The following is a 26,272-nucleotide window of genomic DNA, read 5'->3' on the forward strand; positions in this document are numbered from 1 at the left end:
TGCAATTTTATCATATGAGTAGATTTGTATGGCGACCGTCACAACCAGTCAAGATACAGGATGCTCCATCACAAAGATCCTTCATGCTATGCTTTTCCAGCCACAACCACTTCCCTGACCCCTGCCCACTAATCTTTTCCCCATTTCTAATTTTGTCATTAAAAAAATGTTATATACATGGTATCATACAGTACGTAACCTTTTTAGATCGACTTTTTTCACTCAGCATAATTCCTGTCATATATTTTTTAATTCGCCATAAATTAAGTATAAATAGATAACTTTTAAAATAAAAAATGCTCACTCATGTATGGTTTAACGTTATCTGGGGTGCCACCAGAGGTACCCATTCCATACATCAGGGAACCCTTCCCTAGGCAATAATCATGTCTGCTAGGCAAAGACAGATAGCAGAGCTACCAAGGTGTTTTTGACTAACGAAAATACCCAGATCAGCATTATCCCACAGAACTTCCTGCAATGATGGAAATGTTTAACATCTGAGCCGTCCAGTAGGGTAGGCAGTGTCCACATGTACGCAGCTCCCCAACCCTTGAAAGGTGGCTAGTGTGATGAAAGAAAGGAATTTTTCACTTCACTTCACTTTAATTAATTTAAATTTACATGTAAATAGCCAAGGGGCTAGGAGCTTCTCTACTGGACAATGTAGTAGCTGTAGAGAATCAAGACAAAACATTTTAAAAACACAGATAAGTTCCTTGTTTTTCCATATTTTGTCAATGCAAAGACAACCTGAGCGAGCGAGATGCTTTTAGATTTATTTGTTGATTGGTTTAGAACCCTCCTTGTTTTATCAGGTTGCATGTGACTAGGTCTTGTATTAGCTCTCTAGATACCCTTGCTGTGTCCGGGTATTTGGCTAACCTCATTGCATCAGCAGTCAGCATTCGGAGTGAGCCCAAGGCAACTTGCTCCCAAGGTTCCTGCTTTGTAAATGACCCCATGTCCCTCAGAACACAGGGCCAAGTGACAGAGCTTTTGGACGTGCAGTCATAAATTAACTCAGACACATTTGGCACTTGGTATTCTGGACTTTGCGAAGGGCATTAAAAGGTCCTGTTGATTATGAGAGGGTCACAGTGGCGTGCTTTCTTCAGAAAGGTCTACATTTCAAGCAACTGCTGGTGGTAATATTCATAAATCTTTTCTGATTAAGTGGACCTGCTCTTGATGAATTGAGCTTGCACTGGTGATCTGGAGCACGGTGCACCACTGAAAGCCACGTGTCTGGGGAGAGGCAAGAAAGGTGATGTTTTCAAGGGTTGCTGGCTGCACTGTCATGGACAGGGGAAAAAATAGCAAGGACAACTTTGGGTGCTGGGGGGCTAACTTCTGAAAAGTCAGTTGGCAGAAGAGGTGAAGTTTTGGGGAAAGTGAGTGGGAGTAGACTGCCAGAAATGTTTACACTGACCCAGGTATCTTCCCGGAAATAGGAATAAGAGTGGCTCACAGCCCCTTCTTATTTCCTTTACCCTAAATATTACAGGCAGCAAAAGCCAGCTTTGACCCTTAGTCATTCATACACTCAGAGACAGGTACCCCTTAAAACACAAATGCCAGCATGAAGGTCATTACCCTGGTCAGTCTCTCATTTTCCCGAACTTCATGGATCTGTAAGGCGTGAGCCGTTGGAAGAGATTGATATGATAGTTTGTGAGTAATTTGGATGAACTATAACACTAACCCAGTAAAGTATTATAATTTTAAATGTGTCCAGAAAATAATTGAAATTCTGGCTTAGCTTCATCATACTGCAAACTGCTGGGTATATTTAACAGCTGACTAGCTTAGCATGAATATTGCTTTAGAAATGGGGTCATATTGTTTTTATGAAACAATATTGCTCTCAAACTCCTTTAGGAGGGGAAAAAACTGAGAGATATGAGTATACTTTTAACCTTTCTGTCTCTTTCTATCTGTGTTTACTGTGGTGATTAAGGTGTTTGGTGTTACTTGAAGGTAAACTCAGAAAGTGCTGGCATTTAAAACAGACCTGGTAATAAGCCATTGGCCGCAAGATTCTGTCTTACTACTTTGTCACAGTACCTCTGCTCTCTATCGCTTCTTTTTTTGGTAGCCTGGTCAGAAGCAAGGAAGAGAAGAACATCCCCTGCTGGCATAAAGTAAGACGTGCCCGCAACTGAAATCACAATCGGTGGCCCCTGGAGGTGATGTTTGTTTATGCTTTAAATGTATATGCTAAGAAAAATGGAGATTTCATATGAAAGTTCAGATTTACAGGTGTTCTAAAAAATCAGATGTTGCAATGCTAGTGGCACTGTCTGGGGCAGAGCAGGTGCCCTCACCCCCTCACCTTGAGTTGGAGCACTCCATTGACAATGGTTTTCTCTTGGCCTGCTGTATTTATTTTTGTCCTCTATTGTCGTTTGAATTTTTGATGCCTGATACCCAATATCATTTTCCTGATCCTCCATTCACAAACATGAAAACAGCCGCACAACATGTCAGGTCCGTAACATGTGTGCAGGAATTGATAAACTTGTTCTTTAAACATCCGGAGGATAAATATTTGAGGCGCTGTGGTCCGTACACTCTCTGTTCCAACTACTCAGCTCTGCCATTGTGGCTTAAGAACCGCCAGAGATGATACTAAATGCATGTTGTGAGTGTGTGTAAACTTTATTTACAAAAGCAGGTTGGTCCATGGGTCAGAGTTTGCAGACTGCTGACATAGGAGGGGAAAAAAAACTCTGGCTCTTAAACAATAACCTTGTAGAGAAATTTTCTCATTCACAAGCAGCTTTCACTAGATATGGGATTAAGTACTTCAAAAGCAGTGCTCCGACTCATAAACCACTGTCTTCAGGCACTTGGATGTGTGCATGTGTGAAGGGACACACATTTAACTTGTTGCCCACTTTGTTTTTTCATTCTAAAAATATTTACTGACTCCTATTAGTTTTTACTCCAAATATCACTGCCCAGAAAGACTTTCCTCCAATAAAAAGAGAAAAAGTTTAAAATACGTCCTTCATGGCGGGGCATGGTGGCTCAGAAGGCAGAGTTCTTGCCTGCCATGCCAGAGACTCAGGTTCATTTCCTGGTGCCTTCCCATGCAAAAAAAAAAAAAAAAAAAAAAAAAAAAAATTATATATATATATATATATATATATATATGTCCTTCATAAAAAGTTGGTTATTGTAGATTATTCAGATTGTTGGGATAAGTAGGGGTTTCAACTGAGAATGAATCATTAGGTGAAGCAAAAACACAGAGACTCTATTTTTCTTTGGTTTAGAGGGAAGCAGTTTTTTTGTCTGATGTCATAAATGTCTCCTTAGCTTTCTAATTGGTGAGCATGTGAATGCCAGCTCTCTTCCTTGTTTCTGTGCATCACTTAATGAATCCTCAGTTTCCTTTTTCAAAAAATGAGGACTTAGAACCAGATCAGAGGTGTACAACCAGTAATTTGGGCCAAATCTGGTCCATATCCATTCTAAGTTTGACTAACAATATTAGGAAACAAGATGTGAATTTGGAAAGAATTTTCCATTGACGGTGGGAAATCAGAAGATTTTACAAAAACAGTCCATATTTTTGGCTTTTCTTGGAAAACCTGAAGATTTTCTTTTTTTTCTGTTAACACTGGATATATATTCCTCCATGTATGCAATTGGCTGGAACTGAGAGTAGGTACCTTCTTGGATAATTATGAGTTCCTCAACACACATACTTCACTCTCACAAGATACCTGTCCTGATAAGCCCTTGAGCTGTGACCCAAAGACCAGCTTATTTCTAAGGTCTTCTGCAGGACTCAACATCCAAAATTCTACTCCCTCCAGGTAAAGGCAACAGCCACAAACTACCAGCCCATAACATCTCCCAAATTTTGTCAATTTGAGCATGAGAAACCACAATGCTCTGATCAATACGAAAAGGGAATTATATTGCCGGTTACGGTTCAGTTACAAATCTACTGCAAAATGAAGCAGACCTGGGATGAACATTCCACATTCAGCCCTTCAGAACTGCAGGAAAAAAAAGCAACAACAATACTTGCTTTCGTTTGTGATGTTAAGCTTCACAAATCTTACTTCTTGTTGCTGGCTAAACTGCTTAAGATTGTTCTCCTGCTTAGAAAGCCAGAGGGAGGGACATAGAAATGGATGGATGAAGTCACCAGCATTCGTGGGGGAATTCAAATAGGCACTGTGTTTACCTGGAAGTCTTGGGCCAATGGAGAAATGAGAAATTGGCATTCTTTTGAAATACTGGAACAAGGCCCCAAAGGGCAAGAGGCAATAAAAGCTTCTTTTTAACCTGACTGTTTCCCAGTTGAAAATGGCCCCCACAATGGAGCCAGAGGCTCAGCAAACTGTAGCTGGGATTTAGACTGGTCCAGATCAGATGATTCATTATACTGGACTGCTTAAATCTATGCTAGGAAATCTGTATTACTAGACAAAATATAAGGTAATATATTTTTAGTGCCAAAATGCAGTGGACAACTTGGATGCCAAATGGGGACGGAAAAGTTACAATACATTGTTTAATAAAAATGTTAGACTATTCTTCACCTCCATTTTAAAGAAGGATGTACTCTCCCATTTTTCTTCAAATCTCTCAATCTGCTTACTTTTGAGAGACATGAACCACTTCACTTTTCTCTTTATAAAAAGAATGACACAAACACAATGATAAAATGGCTACTGATATTTGGCTTCAGGGAGACAATGGGAAAGAGGGGGGGGAATTGCTGAGTGCCTGCCTCAAGGGAAGGGGACAACTACAACCCAGTTCCCGCTAATCTCTCCATGTACAAATACAGAACCAATGTGGCAGGGCAGCTTTTCAGATTTTGCGAAAGAATACAGGGATTTGAATTTTTTATGCAAAATCTCCTGATTGTTAAATTTTGGCAATGCTGCTTACTTTATCATTATTATTATTATTACTATTTAGTGTTTTGTGGGGGCCAAGCAGAAACCTGCAGGCCAAATTCAGCAGCCCCTTTGCTGACTATTCTCAAGTTTGATCTTGCTTCATGCATCTCAGTGTCTCCCATCCCTCAATTTGAATCACAGTAGATGCCACATGAGAGCATGTGGATGTCTACACACGCGTGCACACATAGCCCTATTACTGTAAAACTACTCAAAGCAAATGTTCTAATCACAAATCAGAGACCCTCAGCCTATAGATGGAGTCTTTAGAAACAAACCTAGTGCAGAATAAAAGATAACATGATGTCTTGGAAAAAGTTACCTGAGACAGCTAAGCTACTGTAACCATTAGCGCATCCCTCATTTGAACCTCCGCTTTCTCATTTTGCAAAAAGAGGGGGTTGGATGAGCAGGACTCTATGGTTTCCCCCAGAGTAAAATTCTAGGTTGGGTTGGTCAGCGGAAAATTTGGAACTTTCCATGTGATTCGGAGCATGGAAAGCTGAGTCCAAGTCTCCTTTCCCATATTAATTAGGTTTCTGTAACTTTAATCTCAGTTTCTTTCTCTGAAAAGTGGGAATAAGTACAGCAATGATCTCATAGGATTTTGTGAAATTTTCAGAAAAGATAGTAAATAGTAGAGCTCTTCGTAAACTAAGGTTTCTAAGCTGATGGCATGGGGGCCAGAGTAAGCCTACAAACGTATTTTATTGATGTATTGGTTAGGGTTCTCTAGAGAAACAGAATCAATAAGAGATTTCGGTTAATATGAGATTTATAAAGGTGTCTCATGCAACTGTGGGAATGGAAGAGCCCAAAATCCACAGGGCAGGCTATGAAGCTGGCAGCTCCAATGAAGGGTCTGTACAAATTCCACAGAAGAAGCTTGCTGGCTGAAAGAAGCAGTGGAAAAGTCTCTCTTCTCCCTTAAAGGCCTCCAATGGATTGGATTATTTCATTGTGAGAGACATGCTTTAGTGGATCGCAGATGTAATCAGCCACAGATGTAATCAATTGACTGACGATGTAATGTACCAACCCTCTGGTTTATCAACCAGCTTCGAAATAACCTTGCAGCAACGGTCAGGCCAGTGCTTGCCTGACGAGACAACTGGGCATCATCACTTGGCCAAGTTGACACCAAAACCTAACCATTACAACTGAGCTCATACATTGTTCTAAAACTAGAGAAATTTCACATTTTAGTATAGAGGTGGTCACTCTTGATAACTCAGAGGTTCAGGCATTATTGGGGCTGTGTGCCATGCAGAGCTGTACAGCTGCTGCTCCCTCTAGACTGAGCACAAATGATTTGCCATAGTCCCCACCGCTTCCTATATTACACCCAGCTCTCTGCACTCACTGCCATTTGAGTTTGCAGTCCCTGGCACTAGAAACTCTGAAGAGCTATGCAAATGCCCATTGGAGTTGTTATGCTGAGTATGGTTGCTCTTTTCCATTCTTATCACCTACTGATGATGAGCCACATTATTCTCTTCTCTGTGCCTCAGTTATCTGTTCTCTAAAATGGGGATAATATCTCTCTTGCCTGGAGTCAGGCACTGTCGGGTGAGGTGAGAGGTCCATCCCTTTGTCTCCAAGATCTCCATTGGAAGTCGGGCATCCCCCAGCAGAGGGCGCTGATATAAAAAGCTGCTTGAATCTTCCAGTTCAGGAGCAGATAGGTGAGGCAGCTGGGCAGGTACATACTGCCTTTCTCAACTTGGGAGGACACAATCTCACAGAGTGGACATGACGGCGAACAATCACTTATCTATAGCTACAACCAGAAACCACCAGCAGTGTGACTTTCTGGAATATGTAATGTGACCACAAGCCTTCTGATGCCATGGCCTGACCATCAGTATTAAAAATAAAGAACACTTAACTTTGGAATGGAAAGAGGTGGTCCCTCTGGGAACTGGAGATGACTGTTTTTGGCACTGCTCAGGGCTGGGGTCCGAAGCAGGATTCTCTGCGTGGTGGAGTGAGTCCGAGGACCGTGAGAAGAGAGCTAGCTGCGTTTCCACACTGTCACTTCTGGGACAGCTCAGTCCGGCAAGATGCAGACAAATTGGAGAAAGTTTAGAGGACAGCAGCCCAAATGATTAAGGGGAGAGAGGATTGATCTATAGGGAAAGATCAAAGCAGCCAAACTCGTCCTTGCGCCTTCTCCAGGTGATGAATCAGGTTGTGACACGTGGTAGGACCCCACACGTTTGAAAGGTGTGAACACCGGCTGGGAGAAGGAAGTAGCTGGGTGTCAGGAGCTTTTCACAGCATTTTCGGGAGTGACATTAACACCAGAAAAATTTTGGTTTGTCCAGTAAGAGCTGATTAGGTCACGACCACCCTTGGCAACTAACTATTGTCTTCATTTTCTCTGGAATAAAATCATAGTTTCTAGCCAGGCTTCCACGGCCCTCCATAATCTGGCTCTGGCTCCCTAGGCTTCTACTTCCACATGCCACATTGCACTCGCCCACTTATACCTGTGTCGCAGCCTCTCCAGACCCCTTGTCTTGTTCCCGCATCAGGAAATGAAAAACTCAGAAGGCAACAGCTGTCAGGCAGGTGGAAGGGATGAGCAAAGAGGGCTGGGGGAGATGACTGCAATCACTTCCAGAGTAAGCAACAGCATTATTTTGATCTTCATTTCACATAACCCTGAAATCCTGGTGTCTTATTAAAGTGAGGTGGGAATTGTTGAAGGGAATGTAAAGTAGTGCAGCCACTGTTTGGTGGTTCCTCAGAAAATTAAACAGAGAATTATCACATGGCCTGGCAATTCCCCTCCAAGGTATGTACCCCAAAGAATTGAAAGTGGGGATTTGGATGGATATTTGTACGCTGAGGTTTATCACAGCGTTGTTCATGATAGGCAAAAGGTAAAAGCAACCCACGCGTCTATCAGCAGATGAGTGGAGAAACAAAACGTGCTTTATCCAGTCCATGGACTATTATTCAACTGTAAGAAGAAGTGAAGTGCTGGAACCTGCTACAACACGGATGAGCTTTGAAGACATCATGTTCAGTGACTTACGCCAGATATTATATGACCTTGCTTAGGTGAAATACCTAGAATAAGTGGATTCATATGGGCAGAAAGTAGAATAGCTGTTACAAGGGTGACAGGAGGTGGGGAATGGGGACTTAATTGCTAAATAAGTCTGAGTTTCGGTTTAGGATACAGAAAATAGTTTGGGAATAGATAGAGATGAAAGTTACATAGCATTGTCGAAGAACTTTAATGTCAAAAAATTTTCCACTTAAAATGGTTAAAATATCCCGGGTTCGATTCCCAGACAATGCACATGCCGCCTCCACCCACCCACCAAAAAAAAAAAAAAAAAATAGTTAAAAGGATTTTTTCACAATTAATATATATATATATTGAATGCTGTATAGTAGGGATCACATTTCATTCTTTTTCCATATGAATATCCCTTTATTACAGCACAATTCGTTGAATTTTTGTTTGTTTGCTTGTTTTTTTGTTTTTTTGTTTGTTTTGGGGGAAGTGCATGGGCCAGGAATCGAACCCAGGTCTCCCACATGGCAGGCGAGAATTCTACCACTGAACTACCCTTGCTCCCCCTCTCCATTTTTTTAAAGTTAGCACAGAAAACAAATAACAGAGTAAGCGAGGGCCCCCATTGTCTTATATACTTTGTTCTCAGATGTTCTTCCCGGTAACAGGCCAGAGTTCAGAACGAATGCTCTTCTGCCCTTTAGGTTTGAGTTTCTCTGGGAAGTTGACTGGAGAAGAAGATTTTGATTAAAATAAAGGATCTTGGGGGAAGAGGAGTCAGACCTCAGAGTCAGGGCTTAGGCCCTGAGAAGAAAAGAATGGGTGGGAGACAATACAGCCCCCGTGAAAAGGGAGGGGCTCAGCCCCAGTGGGAAGCCCTATTAACACCTTTTTCTTGAACTCCCATCCTTATGACACCTTTTTCTTAGATTTTAAATGTCTTCTGTTGCCCATTTCTCCCCTCCCAAAGGAAAAAGAAACCTACGATGAGACCTTAGTGGAATTCTGGTTGAAGACCAGAGCCCAAAGTAGCTCTGGGAAAAAGAAAAAAATGTCTGATAAGGCTGCTTAGCCTCTCTAGGATACCAAGAAATGGGAATTAAAACAGCAACAAGATATCTTGGAATGGTTTAAACAGTGGATTGTTGGCAAGAACGCTTTTAATGTGGCGAACAACTGTTTAAAGTGCTGCTATTTTGGTTATTAAAACTAGCATGATAAACTGAAATGCTGAAAACTGGTATTAGTCACTGGATAAAGAGGGATGGCAGCTGTGATGAATTAGCCTAGACAATGCCATGTGGAAATGTGAGCTCAGTGCTTTTAGGTTTTATATATTTTTTAATAGTATCCCTAAATTCAGGTTTTGATGCTATAAAAGCAAAATAAAACAAAACCAAAAAACACCAGATCCCAAAGCCACATTTTTTGTAGGAGGACCTCTGCCTAAGGGTCTGCCATGGGGCCTCCAGGCCTCAGCACCCATCCAACTTTTCACCCTGCCTTTCCCTTCCCCGTCTCCCCATGAACTCTTAACTCAACCATTCAAATGTCACATCCTTCATAAAGCCCCCTTTCATTCAGCTGATTGCAATTTCAACCTCCTCTCAGATTCAATGGTTCCTTATTATTATAATAATAAAAACAACAGCCGTGTTTATTGAGTGTTTATTAATTGCCAGGAACTGTGCAGAGTGCCTAACTTATCCTCCTTCACTCCACTCACTTCTCTGATCAAATGGCATCTTTTAAAAGAGGCCTTACCTGACCGTTCTTTATAAGAGTCCACTCCCCTCCACCTAGGCTATGCCATTACTGTCCTTCATTTTTCTTTCATAGCATTTGATAACCTGACATATTTGATAATTTATTTGTTTAATTGCTTATTGTCTGCAGGGATCTCATGTTTTGTTCATTGCTATTTCCTCATTACCTTGAACCAAGTCTGTTGCATAGTCATAAATATGTGAATAAGCACTCATTTAATTATATCAATTCGAATGATTTCATTTGATTTGGGCCGCTTGTATTTTTCTTTGCACTGCACTTTATTGTGTCAGTACTGGCTTTCCACACTGAATTTGAAGCACCACAGGGCCAAGGCCAGTGGCTTATTCATATATGTGTTACCCTCAACACCAAAACAATGTCGTACTTAGCACAATGTCCTATCTCTGATAGGCATTCAGGAAATATTTATTGAATTAAATCATCTTTCCAGGCAAGGGAACTTAGGGTTCTTAGGGACTTAAGGTAAGGGAGTATGTTCCTGCTCTCTGGAAGTCAGGGTAACAGCAGTTTCATTTTGATTCTCTTGTTTTCAGGTACTATGCATATCTCAAGTGTGAAATGCAACCAGTGAGGATGGCTTCATGGTATTCACTGACATGAAATTGCAAGAAGGCCAATTAGTTCGCTGATTGAATTCTTAATGCTATCCAAAATAATGGTATGAAGACCATTTCTATAGAAAATATTCCGTTATCAAATTCATCTGTGTGTGGTTGAGTGTGCATGTGTGTGTGAGGTATAATTGCCAGGCGCCATGTTTTACTCATGGAATAGAGCTTAATTGTGCTTTGACTGATTAATTAGAATTTAAACACCCTTTGCTGTAGATTTGATTGACCATGCGTTTCAGACCCATGTTTGCTACAGTAATGATGCATCCAGGTGCATCACCAGAAGGGAGCCAGGGACCAGCTCTCTTCAAGGACTAATCCTGACACCAAATTGTGTTTCTTCAGAGAGAGCCAAAAGGTGCAATTTTGTACCAGTTTTCAAGATATGAGTGAGGGAAAGGGGATAAAATTTCAACCTGGATTCTCTGATGGTGTTTACGTCAGGTAGCCCCTGATGATGTAAACTAAGGTGGCCATTTGAGAAACTTATTTAAAAGTGTTTTTATTTTCTTTTTGTAAGATATTGCAAAACTATATAACTAGACAGAAGCTGAAAGCTTTTCATCCACACTATGCATTACACATTAAACATCACTAGACATCTTTTCCCCCCAGCATCCCCTCCTTCTACAATTAAAAATACTTAAGTTTGGCTATTCCTTTGGAGTAGAACCCCTCCCTACTTTCAGCCCATGGGCTCAGGGGAAGCTGACAAACTTAGTTCCCTGATGTGGGACCCAAGCACTACAGTCTTCAGAGCACTCCACCCCCCTGGCCCGTTCCAGAATTCTGTTGCAACCATTGGGAGAAGCAGTATCTTTTTCTTGTTGGCTCTGGATCTCGGGGACCAGGACCAAGAAGAGAGAACCTTCTGAGAATGGAGCCAGCACAAAGCAGAAGCTGTGTGACTCCTGACTGCAGCCAAATTTGAAGCCTGATCTATCCTACCCCATTCATTAGAAGATCCAATAAAGTCTCCATTGAGGCCAGCTTGAGTTTTCTATCATATTAAATGTGAATAGTCCTGACTATTCTGTAAATATTTATATCCCCATAAAATGTGCCCTAATAATTCAAAGTTCCTAAATATTCAAAGACTACTAATGTCCACCACACTTGCGTTTGAAATTGTCCTGTGTTCTGGTAAAGAATTTCAAAAAATAATTTTTACAGCAAGGATCTGGGAGTATAATTGGCCACAACTTTTCATTTGCAGGAAGCCCTTCTGAACTAGTACCCTCATTGATGAAACCATGGGGCAAGAATTCAGTTTCACCAAACATTTTCTTTCCCCTCTAAAGCAGCAGCTCAGATATCTGACAGATGCCTTGTCATTGCTTATGTAACACTTCCAATTATTGCAAAGTCATTTCTCTTTCATTTCCTGTGCTGCATGTACTCAGTGACTCAGGAGTCCATGAGGGGACTCCAAGAAGATGACAATTTAAATAAACAGTCTTTATGCAAACACATCCTTCCTGATGATGACTGAGAGTTAGGAACAACTTTGAACTCAAGGTTTATGAGACTTTGGTGTGATTTCAACTTAGGTGGGGGCAGGCCGGCATTAAGAGTTTTATGGGCCCTCAGCACTTTTGCCTTACTGAGCACCCCATCACCATAATAATATCAACTTTATTATTCCTGCTATTACTTGAAATACATCAACATTTTTTTGTTTCAGGCAAAATTTAATAGATTTTCGTGGGCCCTACAATTTTTATTTTTTCTGATGTGAAGAAAAACTTCTTTTTTTTGTTTTTTAAACCCTAAAAGTTCATCTGTATCTTCTGACTTTAGAAGAAATGAAAGCATTTTCGCAGGTCCCTGAAAGTTTCGTGGGCCGCAAGCCTGCTGGGTCTAGTGGTGCTGAAGGCCCCGAGTGGGGGGTGTTTATGAATTCCTGTTTTGCTTTGCTTTGCTGCACACAAAAAGGAGCTTTCATCTTTCTTCAGAGAGGTTTAATTTTAAATGGAGACCTCGGATAACTGTTTAGTGACCTTGGGCAAGTGACTTCAAGTCTCTGGGCCTGTTTCTTCCTATGTAAAGGAGCATCATAATGATTCCTCCCTCACAGGGCTATGCTGAGGATTATTACATGATTCAATTCAAATAATGTGCTTAGAAAAGGGTTGGGGAATGTGAGCAAATCACTCCATAAATACCAGCTGCTAATACTATACTCTGCTGTTATTATTTCCAGGTAGTCTCTGAGAGTATAGTTAGCCCCTCATTTTCTCTCTCTTCCTTTCTCTCCCAAAGAAATATCCCTCATAAAGATTCTAAACTGTGCAGAGGTATTTAAAGTAGAAAGTAGAGGCTCTCTTCCGCAGACGAGAACACTGAAGGGTGTTCTTCAGCCCTTCCAAGGCCCAGAAGTAGCCTCTGCTGAGAATTTTAGTGTGAACACACACACACACACACACACACACACACACACACACACACACACACACACACTTTTAAACTGAGATCATAATTATGTCTTGGCAACTGGCTTCATTTTTGCTAAACTCTCCGTCGTGGTGATGTTGCAAGTCAGACCACATTTGCAGAGGGACCAACTTCTTCCTTTCCCCCAAGTGGTTGCTTCTGTCCATCAAATAGAGACCTCCTCACTCTCAGAAGAATGGAAAAGGAATCTATCATTCCCTCTGCCCCGTCGCTGGCAGGCGGGTCGATGCGTTAATAAAGGCTCAAGTGTTTCATCTTTACATCCTTCTACGCGTGTTCTTGTCTTCTTCAAGCGCTAGCCCACAGGGCAGGGGCAAGTACTAGGAAGCCCGTTTTAGTTCAGATTCAGGCCTGCTTCTCCCAGGCAAGACAGCTGTTCTGATTCCATTCTGACTCCATATTCATTTCTTGATTAGTTTGGTAGCGGGATGAGAAGGGTTTCTGATTAGCATTCTTAAACCCCCATAATATAGCTCTACCTGTCAAAATATTTTGTGGCTAGGTAGTCTTAAATTGTGTCAGTATGTCTTTATTTAACTAAATCTCTAATGATGGACGCTTAAGTTGTTTCTGAGACTTCGTTGCCCCAACCAGAGCTCCAATAACATATCGCCTTGCGTATGGATCCTCTATAAAGTTCAAGGAGTGAGATTGTGGATTACATTTTATGTGCATTTTAAATGTCTTTATCACAGGTCCAAGGAGTTGATTTTATGCTAAGCCAAAATAGGAGGGTGGAACAAATGGCCGATGTCTTCAGGCAGGGGATAGCTCTTAGGGAAGGGCAGGAATACGTAATTGCAAAGTCAGACCCTCCTTGGATCAGCTACAAAGCTGCAAAGGGGTCCCAGAAGGCGATAGAGCCCTGAGCAGCACCATCTACTGTCCTTGCTAGGATACACCAATAAACAGAACTGACAACTCCCAGGGTAACAACCTGTAGTGGTTAGGAGTGTGAACTCTAGCAAATGCCGCTTTCTAGCTATATGACCTTTGGCGAGTAACTTAACTGCCCTGAGCTCATCCTCTCATCTATAAAACATAGATAAGAGCAATTTCGGTTCTGCAGGGCTATTGAGACCCTTAAATGGGAAAGTCCACATGAAGCACCCTCACACACCCCTTGCCAGGTGAGCATGCTATACATGAAGATTGTCATTATTAAGTGATGCACGGGGCAGGGGGTGCAGTGTGTTCTGAGAAGATTTGATCAAGTTCCATCACTTGGGGAATTCATCATTTCACCAAGACTCAGCTTTCTTACATGCAAATCAGGATAAGTAATTCATACCTCCAAGAATTAGCCTGAGGATTAATTGAGAAACACTAGTGAGTGTCTGGCACAGATGAGGTGACAACAGGTGTAAGGTCCCCATTTTCTCTGTTTCTGTGTCCACCAAAGGGAGAGAAAGTCCAGAGCTAAGGACTGTAGGCAGGAATTAGCTGCACTAGTGGGTTCATGAATAGAAAAGTTTAAAGTTGGTCCTCACTTTTACCTTAAGCGGTCTTCATCTTGGTTCTAATGCTGCATTTTGTTCTAACTAAGCACGTACATTTTCCAAGGAAATTGGTTGTGGGGCTGATGCAATTCACTGTTAGCTAAAGGCAAGTCAGTAGACTTCTCACACTAAAGCACACCTGTTGAGGGCCAGGGATATTTGCATTCGTGTTGTTTTACTGACTTTTTTGATTTGAGTCTCCGGGACAGAATGAAAATATCCAATTAGAAAGAAGAGTTACAGTTCGGAATCTGGGATCTGCAGAGCTTCTAGAATTTATGCTATAAAAATGGGGTGTAGGGTGTAAAACCAGAGTGCTCACACAAATACGGCAGTGGGCAAAAGTAGGAGAACAAAAAGGTCTTGGGAGCCAATGTTCCCACAGGTGTGTTCCCATGATGGGCGAAGACAGGCTGCCAAGGATATCTCACCTCTACCTGCCTCCAGGACCTCACCTTGCCACCAAATCTCAGGACTTCAACATATACCTGCTTTAGGAAGAGACCTGTCACTCCCTCCCAATTTTTAACCACTGCAAAAGTAAGATGCTGGACCCCCAAAAGGAGTACTCTCTGTGAGTCCTCTAATCTCATTATTCGTGCACACGGATTTCTTAGCCACTCCACCTGCCTTCCGATTTCTGTTTCTTCCTCCTCTCTGCCTTTGCGAGGGCAGCAGCAAGCCGTCGTGGCATGCTTGAATTTCAAACAGGGCAGGCTGAAAGAGGAACAACTGTATGTTTATTAGGGTATCATTATCCTCTGAACTGCATCATTTATATCCCTGGGAAGAGACCACGCCGGGTCAGGAGCAACAGTTTGAGCTGATAATTTGTCAGGTTGGAGCAGGTGGTAAGGGGTGGCGTAAGAAATCACCAGAAAGGAGTCGCAAACTGAAATGGATGGAGGTGGAAGAGTAATAAGAAAGTGATCAGTGAATCCACAAACAAGTGCAGATAAATCAAACAGCACCAGGTGGATGGAAGCAAAGGAAGAGAGATTCAAATGAGCAGGCCCCGAACCTTGTCAAGGCGAGGTTAGGGATTCACTCCTAGCCACCATTATCCAGTGGGGCTGGAGAAATGCCCACAAGAAAATGAATCTTTCTGGTGCAGGGAGCTGGAGTGGAAGAGATTTCCTAGAGAGTATCAATTTGGATTATAAAAATCCCAAGGTCTCGTGCACTGACAGTGTGAAAGGTAGAAAAATGGGCTGACCCTCTTGCTGCCGCTGCTACCCGCGGAGTGCCTGATGCTCCTCAAATGTTTGCACATTCACAAGGCTGCACAGACCCAGCTGCAAAGCCTTGAACAGATAAGTGTTTCATCCAAATACCCATGACCTTGGAGGCTCGTAGAGGAAATATTCTCCCCTCTCTTATTTGTCTTAACTCTTTGTCTTGAGTGTTAGGGTCAGGGAGGCAAAGGCAAGAGGGGAGAAAAAATTAATAATAATTATAATGACTGCTTTATCAGAGAACCTACCCAGTGCTTTCAGGCCTTTTCTCTTAATCCTCACAAGAGTCAGATGTGGTGACTGTCATCGTCTTTATTTTTCAGATGAGGAGGCTAAGCCATCAAGGATTGAAATGATTTAACTACAGTCACAGTTCGTAAGTTATGCCTTTGGGATTTGAACCCCGGATGATCTGAAACTAAAACTCACACTGGTCCACGCTGCCTCCTACAACTGGCACTATCTGAATATGTTTGGAAGCAAATGAAGGCTTTGGGATGGAGCAGTAGGTTGTCCATCCATAGAGACTCGCCAAACCCACATGAGTCTATTATATAAAAGCGTTTACAGGCATCAGGTCCAGGAAAATACATTTGGGTCTCAGTAGATAAAGATCAGACCCCACAAAACATGGAGTGTGCCCACATATTCACAAATGGATAAAGGTGTATACCATTTTATATTCGATTAAAAGGACCCAGGATAGGTTTCTTAGCACCTGGGACTACTTATGTGCATTTAAAATATGTTTCAATGAATCATTACTTGGTCTATACTCAATGTAGAAAGAATATAAATGTTTTGCACAAAGCAAGATACACCTGTTTTGAGGTATTTTCCATCTTCTGAATTTACTTGAAGCATTGCCTACAAGTTCAAAGCTCCCTGAGGGAAACCATAATTCCTTAGGCTGAGATGCACCTATTTTAAGATCAGGTACATGTCTGAAGTCAGCCACCAACTCTCTTCTGCTTTGTCCAATTTCTCTGCACTGTTTTTGGTTAGCAGAGTAGTTAATTGTTCAGGCTTGACTATCTAACAGATCTGTAGGCAAATCCAAATTGAATCTGGTGTGTACTAACTGAGTAGTTTTCTGCAAGTTTCTTAACCTCTTAAGCCTCAGTTTTCTCATCTATAAAATGGTGATGATAGTAACAACCTCAAAGAGTTATTTTGAGGATTAAATAAAGTAAAGCTCAAAAAGGGCTTCATGCAGCGCCTGGCAGATGGAAAATGCTCAGGACATGCTCGGTGTAATTATTATGTCTGCCTGGAGCAGTGCTGTCCACTAGAAATATAATAGAAATAAGTAATTATAAATTTTCTAATAGCCATATTAAAAATTAAAAAGCAAAAAGTGGAATTAATTTTTAGGAAATATTTTATTATGAATATATAGTCAATTTATCCAAAATATTATCACATCAACATGTAAACAATATAAAGAATTAACGAGATATTTTGTGCTCAATATTTTGGACGGTGCCTTTAATACCAGTGCGTGTTTTACGTTTATAGCCCATCTCATTTTGGACCAGCCACATTTTAAGGGTAGTACATGGCTACTGAATTGAACAGCCCAGGCTTAGAGATTTGAGGTTAAGTTCCCAAAGCACAGTTAATAAACCTGACCACTCTGGATGAAGTTTCTAGGTGAGTTTGTTTTAGGCCATGCAGATAAAATGAATCACCAAGATCTAAAAGTCAGGAGATTTCACGTAAAGTTTTGGTTTTCTGCTGCCTTTTGAAAAATCCTAAATCCAGGCAATGGGGCACATCCCCGCCTGGCACCTTTGGCTGGGGTTGGGTCATGGTTGACCACTTGACAGAGGGAGGCTGGCGTCAACCGTCCCACCTGCTTCACAGCGTCCCACATCCAGCCCACTCTGCTCCCTCACAGCACCTGCCTGGACCCTGGAAACCCGTGAATTTGAGACCCCTGTGCCAGGCCGATGAACCCCAAACCTACAACCTAAAATTTGATTCCCTTCAGAGTCCATTCCCTACCTTGCACCCATCAACTTCATTACTTGTCCTCTCTCAGTTAACTTAAAGGTGAGTTGCACCCATGGAGTCATCTGAGGAAACAGCTGAAGTTATGTAAGAGCTACAGCTCAGAACATGATGATGAATCATATTGAAAAGGATGGAAAAGACCACACTGTTCATGTGTCCCTTGATCTGCCTATATATGATTCACCTATAATGATTTGTGCATGGCCATGATAGCCAAGGGAAAAGGCAGAGTGAATAGAGGGAGTGGCTGATTTGTCTCTGAAATATAAAACAGACAAAAAAAATCTTCTGCTACTTTACTCCTGTTCTCCAAGATTGGGGAAGTATTACAGGTTCTATCACATATCAAAACCCAAAGCTGAAAGCCATCGAGAAAGCAGGATCTTGATAGCTTCTAATGCTAAAGCTCACTTCCTTCCACTGGATCGAAGCACCCTAGTCAGCCTAAAATTGAGGCAACATGGTAAAGAATTTAAGAGCAAAAGTTTAGAATTCAGACAGCTCTGCACTGTATCACCTGCCTTTGCTATGAGAATTTGAGAAAGTCGCTTAATCTCTCTCAGCCTGATGTTCCTCATCTATAAAATGGGTTTAATAATAATTCCTGCTTCTTAAAGTTTTGGTAAAGATGGAGATAATACATGCAAAGCACCCAGTGCTATACCTGAGACATTGTAGGTGCTTGATAAATGTTTGAGATGCTTAGGAAGACAAAGACAATTATTAATAAATTTTGACATAACTACACTGCAGAGAAGCAAGCACCAACTTGAAAAGTCCTCATGTTTACATTAATTTCTTTTGTGCTAGGGTTCCAAGGCATTTAGCTAAGACCATGTCTTAAATTTCGTTTAGAGGAGAAAGTGATGTGTGGGGATATTAAGTTTCTCTCCCACAATGGAGAAGCAAAGGTGTACTGAGACTATAATTACAGAATCAAAGCCAGCAGGTGTTCACTGAGGTCTAACAATGTTCCAATCACCAGACTAGGTGGTGGATAAAAGAAATAATAGCCATTGCCTTTGTCCTCAAGAAGCAAAAACACAAGTTGGGGAGAAGGATTAAATAGACACATGAAAACATCATCATTTCTCTGCTTCCATGTTATCCTCATCAGAAACACATGTCCAAAGGTCACCTGTAGTAGTTGCAATGTGCAAAAGAGGCCTAGCAAAACCCGTTGGGGCTGCCTTCAGAAAACAGCTGGAATCCAATCACTTCTCACTATCTTTGCCATTACTTCCCTAATGTTACAGTCTCAAGCAGGGGACATTTGGCGGTCTGGGGACATTTTTGATTGTCACAACTCCAGCTGGCGGAGGTATCTACTGGGTAGAGGCCCTGGGATGCTGCTAATCATCCTACAATTGCCCAGTGCAGCATCCCAACAGAGAAATATCCATTTGAAATGTTGACTGGGCCAAGACTGAGACGCTACATAGCCTCTCTCACATGGACACCTACCAGAGCCTCTATCTGGGCTCTCTGTTCCAGCCTTGCCCCATTGTAGTAGGCAGAATAATGGTTCTCCAAAGATGTCCATATTCTAATGGCCAGAATCCAGAATCTGTTATCTTACATAGCAATAGGGACTTGGCAGATGTGGTTGAATTGAGGATCTTGAGATGGGGAGATCATCCTGGATTATCTGGGTGGTTCAATTAATCATAAAGGTTTCCTCCTTTTCTTCAACCCCAGCTTCTGGCAATCATTCTCTAATCTGTAGCAAACTATCTTTGTGTTCAAGAACATGTTTTTATTGGTTAATGATTGATTCTTCCCAGAATTAAACTCTAAACTCCCTCAGTCTGGTAAATTATCCCATGCCTAATTTCCAAAGACCAATATCTATAATTTACTGCATGTCTGTGTGATGTCAGGCACTGGGATACATGATTTATATACATTGAATCCTCATGAACATCAGTGAGATAGGTACTGCTTCTCACCCCCATTTGGGGAATGAGGAAACTGAGGCTGTGGAAGCAGGATTCTCAATGGCCCACAAGAGGGCCCCTAGTATACACTGCATATACCTCTTCCCAGATAGTCTACCAAATGCTGATGATCTAGGTACATCTGGGAAGGGATTTTGCAGATGGAATTAAGGTCCCAAATCAGTTGACTTTAAAAAAGGGAGCTTATCAGAGTGGGCCTGACACCAATCACATCACAGGAGTCTTCTATATCTGGGTCCAGAGTTCAGAGACAAGGCAAGACTTGGGAATCATGTGGTGATTTGATTTTTACCTAGCAGCCTCATTTTCCCTCTATGATTTTAGTACTTGACCCATATTTCTATATCGTTCCCTGCAAAAAACACCAGTGACATGGCTGTCTACCACTTCTCAATGTTCCCTTGTCTGCATGGATTGCTTCTTGTGTTTTGTTTGGTAACAATAGGGGTCTTTATGTCCTGGCATTATAAACACCCTGAACCACTCACTTTCCACGTTCAGTCACAACTCACTGGTTGCCATAAGGCCTTTGCACAAAAGACCTGATTTTGATCCAGCTGTGCCATGCAAACATCACTGCCCTAGAAAAAATTAGCTTGTCTTGTTTTCTCCAGTTCTACATACAGTCATGGTAAGTATGATCTTAAGAATTAACACGTAAAAAGAGCCAGCTCTATGCCAGGTTCTGTAATGGTGGCTTTGTATAGAATCTTTCATTTAAACTATTTGCATGCGAGAACGGCAATGCTCAGAGAGGTGCAGTGACATCTAAAACCTCACAGCAAGTGAGTGTCAGAGGTGGGATCTGTACAGAGATTTGAGGAGGGTACGTGCTTGGACTTGGCACCTTAACATTTTTTGTGAGTTTCAATTAAGACAGAGATGGCTCCTCTGATCTTTATCTTCTAGTATCATTAATATACTCAAAGTATTGGATATATTTTTAAAACCAACCACCTAAGTGTTTCAGTTCAAGCCTTGGGGCCATTAAGAAAATGGTGTGCTTTTGCGCACCAAAGCTGGAGCCCAAGTCAGGAGACTAAGCCAGCCTCAGTTCAGTCTCTAACTACTTAATTTGAAGCAAGTCTTGGAGTCCTCTTGACTCAAAGGTGAAATGAAGGATTTGGACTAGACAATTCCTAATATGCTTTGTAGTTCTAAAATAGTCAAAACAAGGAAGATAAAAACAAATGAATTTTTTAAGTACCCTTCACTTTAACCAAATTCCCACATTTAACTTGGCTCAGGAATCAGATTGTCTGGATTTAACTCCTGGTTTCTTCACTATTGGCTAATGGATGTTGGGCAAGTCACTTACCCACTGAGCCTCAGTTTTCCTATCCACAAAATGGGAGTGCATGCATTTCTGTTTTGTAGGGTATTCTAAGGATTTATCATGATTATGTGCATCAAACACTGGAAGAACTTCTAGCACACAAGAGGTACCCAGTCGATGTGTCAGGTCATCTTGTCTCTCATCGTTACCTTAGAAAACAAAGGCAAAAATTTGGTCTTTATAAGCAAAAATTGTGTAACTAACTGAATGATCACTTCACTGGTTCTTAAACTAGGGTCCATAGACACCAAATGGGCTTTCCTGGATGCCACAACCCTGACATCTCAGGTCCTACGTGTGTCTGTACTGTCTGAGAAGAAGGTTTTGGCTTTCACCAAAGTCTCACTGGGGTCCATCAGTGAGATTCACTGCTCTAGAAAACCACTTTTTTGTCCTATATGATTTATCATGTCCTGCATATATTGTTTTTAAGAGAAAGAACTTGGTGCTGAAAAACAGGCCCATTTTGAAGACCCACAGAACAGTTCTTGGCCAAAGAAAAACTTTATTGTCTGTTGAGTCACTGTCCATCTTAAATGTGCTTGCCCACTTCAAAGCAGAAGGGTTGAACTCTGTTGAAATTCATGTAATACCCCTTGCATCTTCCTTTGAGCCTAGTCGAACAATATCTCCCCAGTCCCACCCTCTTGCTGCTTGGGAAAATCATATAAGGTCAAAGGAACAGGTCAAAAATTCAAATTTTTGTAGTATAAATGTGTGGCTGTCAGGTAGAAGCATCCCTACCTGTGAAAACATCTTACGGAAACAGAGACTAGGTTCCTCCATTTGAATTTTGTAACATTTAAATTTTAAAAACTTTATTTTCTAATGAGGAATGTATTGAAGAGGGAGAAATAAATTATAACTTGATGGCAACTGAAGGTTGGGAAAATTAGGGCCATTTCCCATGGTGTGAATATAGTGCTTTCAGTTTGCAAGAGTAAATTAAACCTTTGGGAGGATTTGTCTTCCATTAAATTGAACAGCTAAACAGACACAGAAGATGTTAATGTCACCACCAGGAAACCCCAAAGGTTGCAAATGAAAAGAAAACATAGTTTCTTTAAAAGTCTCTTCCATTGTGCACAGCTACCTAAAGAAACCAAACCCCCAAAATTGCATGTTGATGAGATTCAAAATTAAAAAAAAATAAAGATCATAATTCCATTGCTATACCATATGCTATTAATGTCTGTCAACACTGTTTAGCCAGCAACTGCTGACAGTTCCATATTTGCTATCTAAATACATCATAAATAAATCAGTAATGAACCACTTTGGTAAACCTTCCATGCTGATTGGAAATACAGATGGAGTAAACAAACTTTGCTAGAAGTATATATAACTGTTTAATGTCAACGACAAAGTCACACTGTTATTTGGCAAAACAGAAACGAGAACTAGGATGAGGTTGAAGGAAGGCAAAAGTACCAATATGGACAGAGAGAGACAAAGTAGTAGGGTAGGCTGTTACGTCTATGCTTAAGCACACACAGCTCAGGGTTTTCTCTGTATAAAGAAGGCTGGGGGAGAATAGACATGGGAAAGCAGAAACTGACCTGTCTGTTCCTGGCTTACAGCCAGTGAGTTGGTATGCATGAATTTGGACAATTTATGTTAAAATGCCACCATTTGCAAATCTGACAATCAAGGATTACTGAGGCTAGGTCCACAAAGGCTTATGCTATTTGGAGTTCAATCCATTCGAATTGCATGAAATTTAACCAGAAAACACTGCCCACATTTGAGTGGGATTACTTTTTTGTCTGCTTGGTTTTGAAAAGTGGGTAGTTCACTGTTTGAATGCTTCACCCTGGACATGATGTCATGGGACTAGGATCAGACAGAGATAGCAGGACTATCTACATTTAATTACTTTTTTTTCCTTTCCTGAGTCTTGCCTATAACTCAGGGTTCCTTCAAGTAAGAGATCGAGGTGAGTTGACCATCATTAGGCCTCATAGCTTTACACCCAAGGTGGCATGCTAATTAAGAGCTTCACTAGATGGCGTATTCTAATTTGTTGAAAGCACATTTTAGCCCTAGATTCTTGATGTCTCTCTGTGTTATCTCTGGGTCTGAATGAGATCTGTGGAAATTTATAACTACTCCTGGGACAGACAATATTTAGGAAGGAGAATTCCTTTTGTTTATTGAAGAGGAAAGGGTCTCTTAAAATTGTCCATTAATCCCATGAGCTGAACAGCTCTCCTTATTATCCATGCCCTGAAAATTCTTATGATCAGAAGTATAACGAAATCCATGGAGTACAAACAGAAGATGTCTAATAAGACATCAATAGATGGAATTCAAACAGCTGTAGCTGACTTCACAACAGACACCTGAGAGAAGTCCTTTCTGTAATAGGCTGCAAGGGAGCACCCGAGATTGGCCTCCTCGTTATGCCTTAGCAGCAGGCCATCAGCGCTGCTCTCAGCACAAAAAAATAGAATACATCATTCTGAATGGGCACATTAATCTGCAGGCTCTCCGTGTCCAAGTCACCTGTAGTTAGGCCTGCAGACACTGTGTATACTGTATAAATCTGATTTCTGAGCAGGGGGCTGGGCAGAGGGAGCAGATTTCCTCAGTGAAATACTAGTTCGGCAACAGTTTACCTGCCTTCCAAGGCTGTTAAGAGGATTAATAGCTTCTGGGTCATTTAAAGTTTGAAAAGATCCTTGTGTTCGTTCCAAGAAAGATAAAATAATAAGACTGACCATTTTGTACCCTGGGAAGTGAGAACAGAAGGTGGAGGAGGGGCTCTTTTAGGTCACCAGCCTAGGAAACTGAGGCCCATGAATCCTTCGGGACCAAGTAAGCTCAAGTTTTGGGAAAAAATGAAGGATGAAAGGCACTCTTTGCTCTCTTTATTTGAGATCATCTCAGTCTTGAGTCCCTCAAACACCATCTGAGGAAGAGCTTATATTAAAAGGGAGGAGGGTAGCACTGTTCGGATGATAAACATTCATATTTTACAAACTTTCACTTTATTTACTTACATATCTTTTTGCCAATATATGTGTTTTTTTCATCAGCTTACCCAGGCAAAACAGAACTATGCATGATTCAGGAATAAAATTGCTATCAACTGGCAGAGGACTCTGAACAAATAAACCCTAAACATATTTTTCATTAATCACCCTCGATTACTAGTTGCAGACTTTATAGGTGAGCACCCCATTTGTTGAATGCCAGTTACTTGGATTTTGTCTGTACCATGTGTCCCTTGTTTCAAAGGCTTGTGGCTACATGACTGAGTTTGGCTGTTGCCAGGAACCAGCCTGAAGGTCCCACTCCTTTGCCTACAAGTTCTAGGGTTCACCTCAACCCTTGTCATCAGTTCCTGCCTTCCATAGTGTGGGGGAAGGGACAGGGAGATAGACAGGGAAAGAGGCATGAAAAAAAGTGAAGGGAGGAGAGGACTGTTAATTTACAAAGCTTGAAATAGCAGCTGCTAATGGGTCTTTGCACTCATTCTATAATCTTTGCAAGGTCACAATCGGAACTAGCCCGTGATTGATTCTTAAGTGAAACTCAGCACTTCGCATCCATAAAGGACATTTAAAAGCAGAATAGAGCTCGTTCAGAAATCTTTCTCAAGTCACAAGGTGCGAGTTTCTCATCATGCATGGGCTGGGAGGAACTGGGCACAGGCCTGATCTGGGCCTTAATAATGATCAAATTAGGCCAAGCAATTAATGTCATTGGCCCCACGTGCCCCCACCAATTGCCCAGCCCCCCTCGACTGCCATCTTACAAAGTTTCCTTCTTTGGAGAGCAACCCCGAAACACACACCGTAAGGGTTAAGGGGGATGAGTGACAACCCTTCCGCATGATTTACAACTTGGAGCCCTGTAGTGAAACCAGGACTTGATGGATGATGCTGAAAGTCGGAGACTAACCATAAATCATGTCTTTGAATCACTGACAAAGATAAAGGAGAGAAAGAAAAAGCAGTGGCATTGACATTCACTCTCCCAATAATGTACATTGACTAGTTACAATGCGGAGCCTTAATTAAAAAAAAGCCAACTCGAGGTATTCACCTCAGTGGGGAGATCCTACCTCTTTGGAGGCTGCTATCGAGATCACAGATCAGGGTTTGAGCCTCTTCCAAGAAGGTCACTGCCAATGGCAGAAGGCTTTCAACGTGAGCGAAACCAGTCCCCAAACAAAGCCAAATAAAACAAACATGTCAAAAAAAAAATGGAAATCAAAATAAAAACCAGTTTAGGGCACATGTGCTGCTACCCGATCAAGACACCCGCCATTGTGTTGGTGGAAGGCTGACCACGGAAATGGCTAACATCAGGAGAGAATCCATAGAATACAATACAACAGGCTGCATTTTTCATTAGGAAACCACCCAGATCATGTAGCTGAATCATCAGAGGTGGTAAGAAGACAAAAATAGGTCAAACAGTGTAACCTGTGTTCTGGAATCAGGGCACACTGTGTGGGTGGGAAATGAGATGCCCACCAATCAGCTAGTCGACTTTGTCTTTTATCTGGAATGAAACAGAACCTTCCTTTCCAGTAGCAGGTAACAGAAGCCATGTCAGATGTGCATCTTCAATCATTCAACAAATATTTGGGCACCTGCCTGGCTCCAGACTGTTCTTATGCCATAAGCATTGGAAGAAAGGGTGGGTACCTCTATTAATTCATCCCATTCAAAAGTATTTATTTAACTTCGACTATGTTCAAGGCATGCTGAGGTTAGATTTTGGGAATATGGTGGTGAACACATCAGATCTGATCCCAGCTCTCAACAGGGAGATAAATATATAAAAGGGACAATATACATGATGAGTGCTACAAAAAGGGGTGTGCTGAGGGGCCAGGGGAGTGTATAAACAGTTGCTGACAGCAGCCAGTGCTGGTTCACGATCCTCTAAGGACACACACCCTTGTCACAACTAAGCTGTGAGGGGGCAATGTTATCTGGAGAAGTTGTAAGCCCAGGAGAAGGCACTGCAACAAAGAAGGAAGGAAGGAGGAGGTCAGAAATATTTTCCTGTTTTTCTCTATATCTCTATGGGTTGGTGTGAGATCATTTTCTGCATGACAGGGAACCAGATGCAGTATTTTTTTAAAAACCTATTTTTAAAACCCTTTGGTCAAAGAAGGAATGTCCTTCATGGTCTTGTACAGACGATGCGTGCAGGTCAGTGCTGCGTTCTGGTTTGAGGCCTTCCGCATAATCCCAGAGCCAAGTAGCATGCACAAGAGAGCTACGTGTGTCTCCGTGGAGAGTCTCCCTGCTGGTTCAGTGTCTCTGCCTGCAAGGAAAGATTGGGGAAAGGATCCTACTTTGAGCTCTATGACATCTTAGCCTTGATGGCTTGGATCCTATCTCAATCTGAGGAATGTTATTCTAGCTCTGAGAAAAATCATCCTGCTCAGCAG

General features: G+C 41.7%; 1 protein-coding gene and 1 long non-coding RNA gene across 5 annotated transcripts in view; one reads left to right on the forward strand and one right to left on the reverse strand.

The window, feature by feature from the left end:
* TSHZ2 (teashirt zinc finger homeobox 2) overlaps positions 1-26,272 on the reverse strand; it is a 458,954-nt gene that overhangs the window by 232,890 nt on the left and 199,792 nt on the right. The window lies entirely within an intron of this gene.
* LOC143644554 (uncharacterized) overlaps positions 20,015-26,272 on the forward strand; it is a 28,702-nt gene continuing 22,444 nt past the window's right edge. For both annotated transcript variants that reach the window (XR_013156752.1, XR_013156751.1), the window contains exon 1: positions 20,015-20,154. This is a non-coding gene — a long non-coding RNA (uncharacterized LOC143644554). The remainder of the gene's footprint in view (positions 20,155-26,272) is intronic.

Source organism: Tamandua tetradactyla, chromosome 1 (genome assembly GCF_023851605.1).
Source record: "Tamandua tetradactyla isolate mTamTet1 chromosome 1, mTamTet1.pri, whole genome shotgun sequence".
Lineage (NCBI taxonomy): Eukaryota > Metazoa > Chordata > Mammalia > Pilosa > Myrmecophagidae > Tamandua > Tamandua tetradactyla.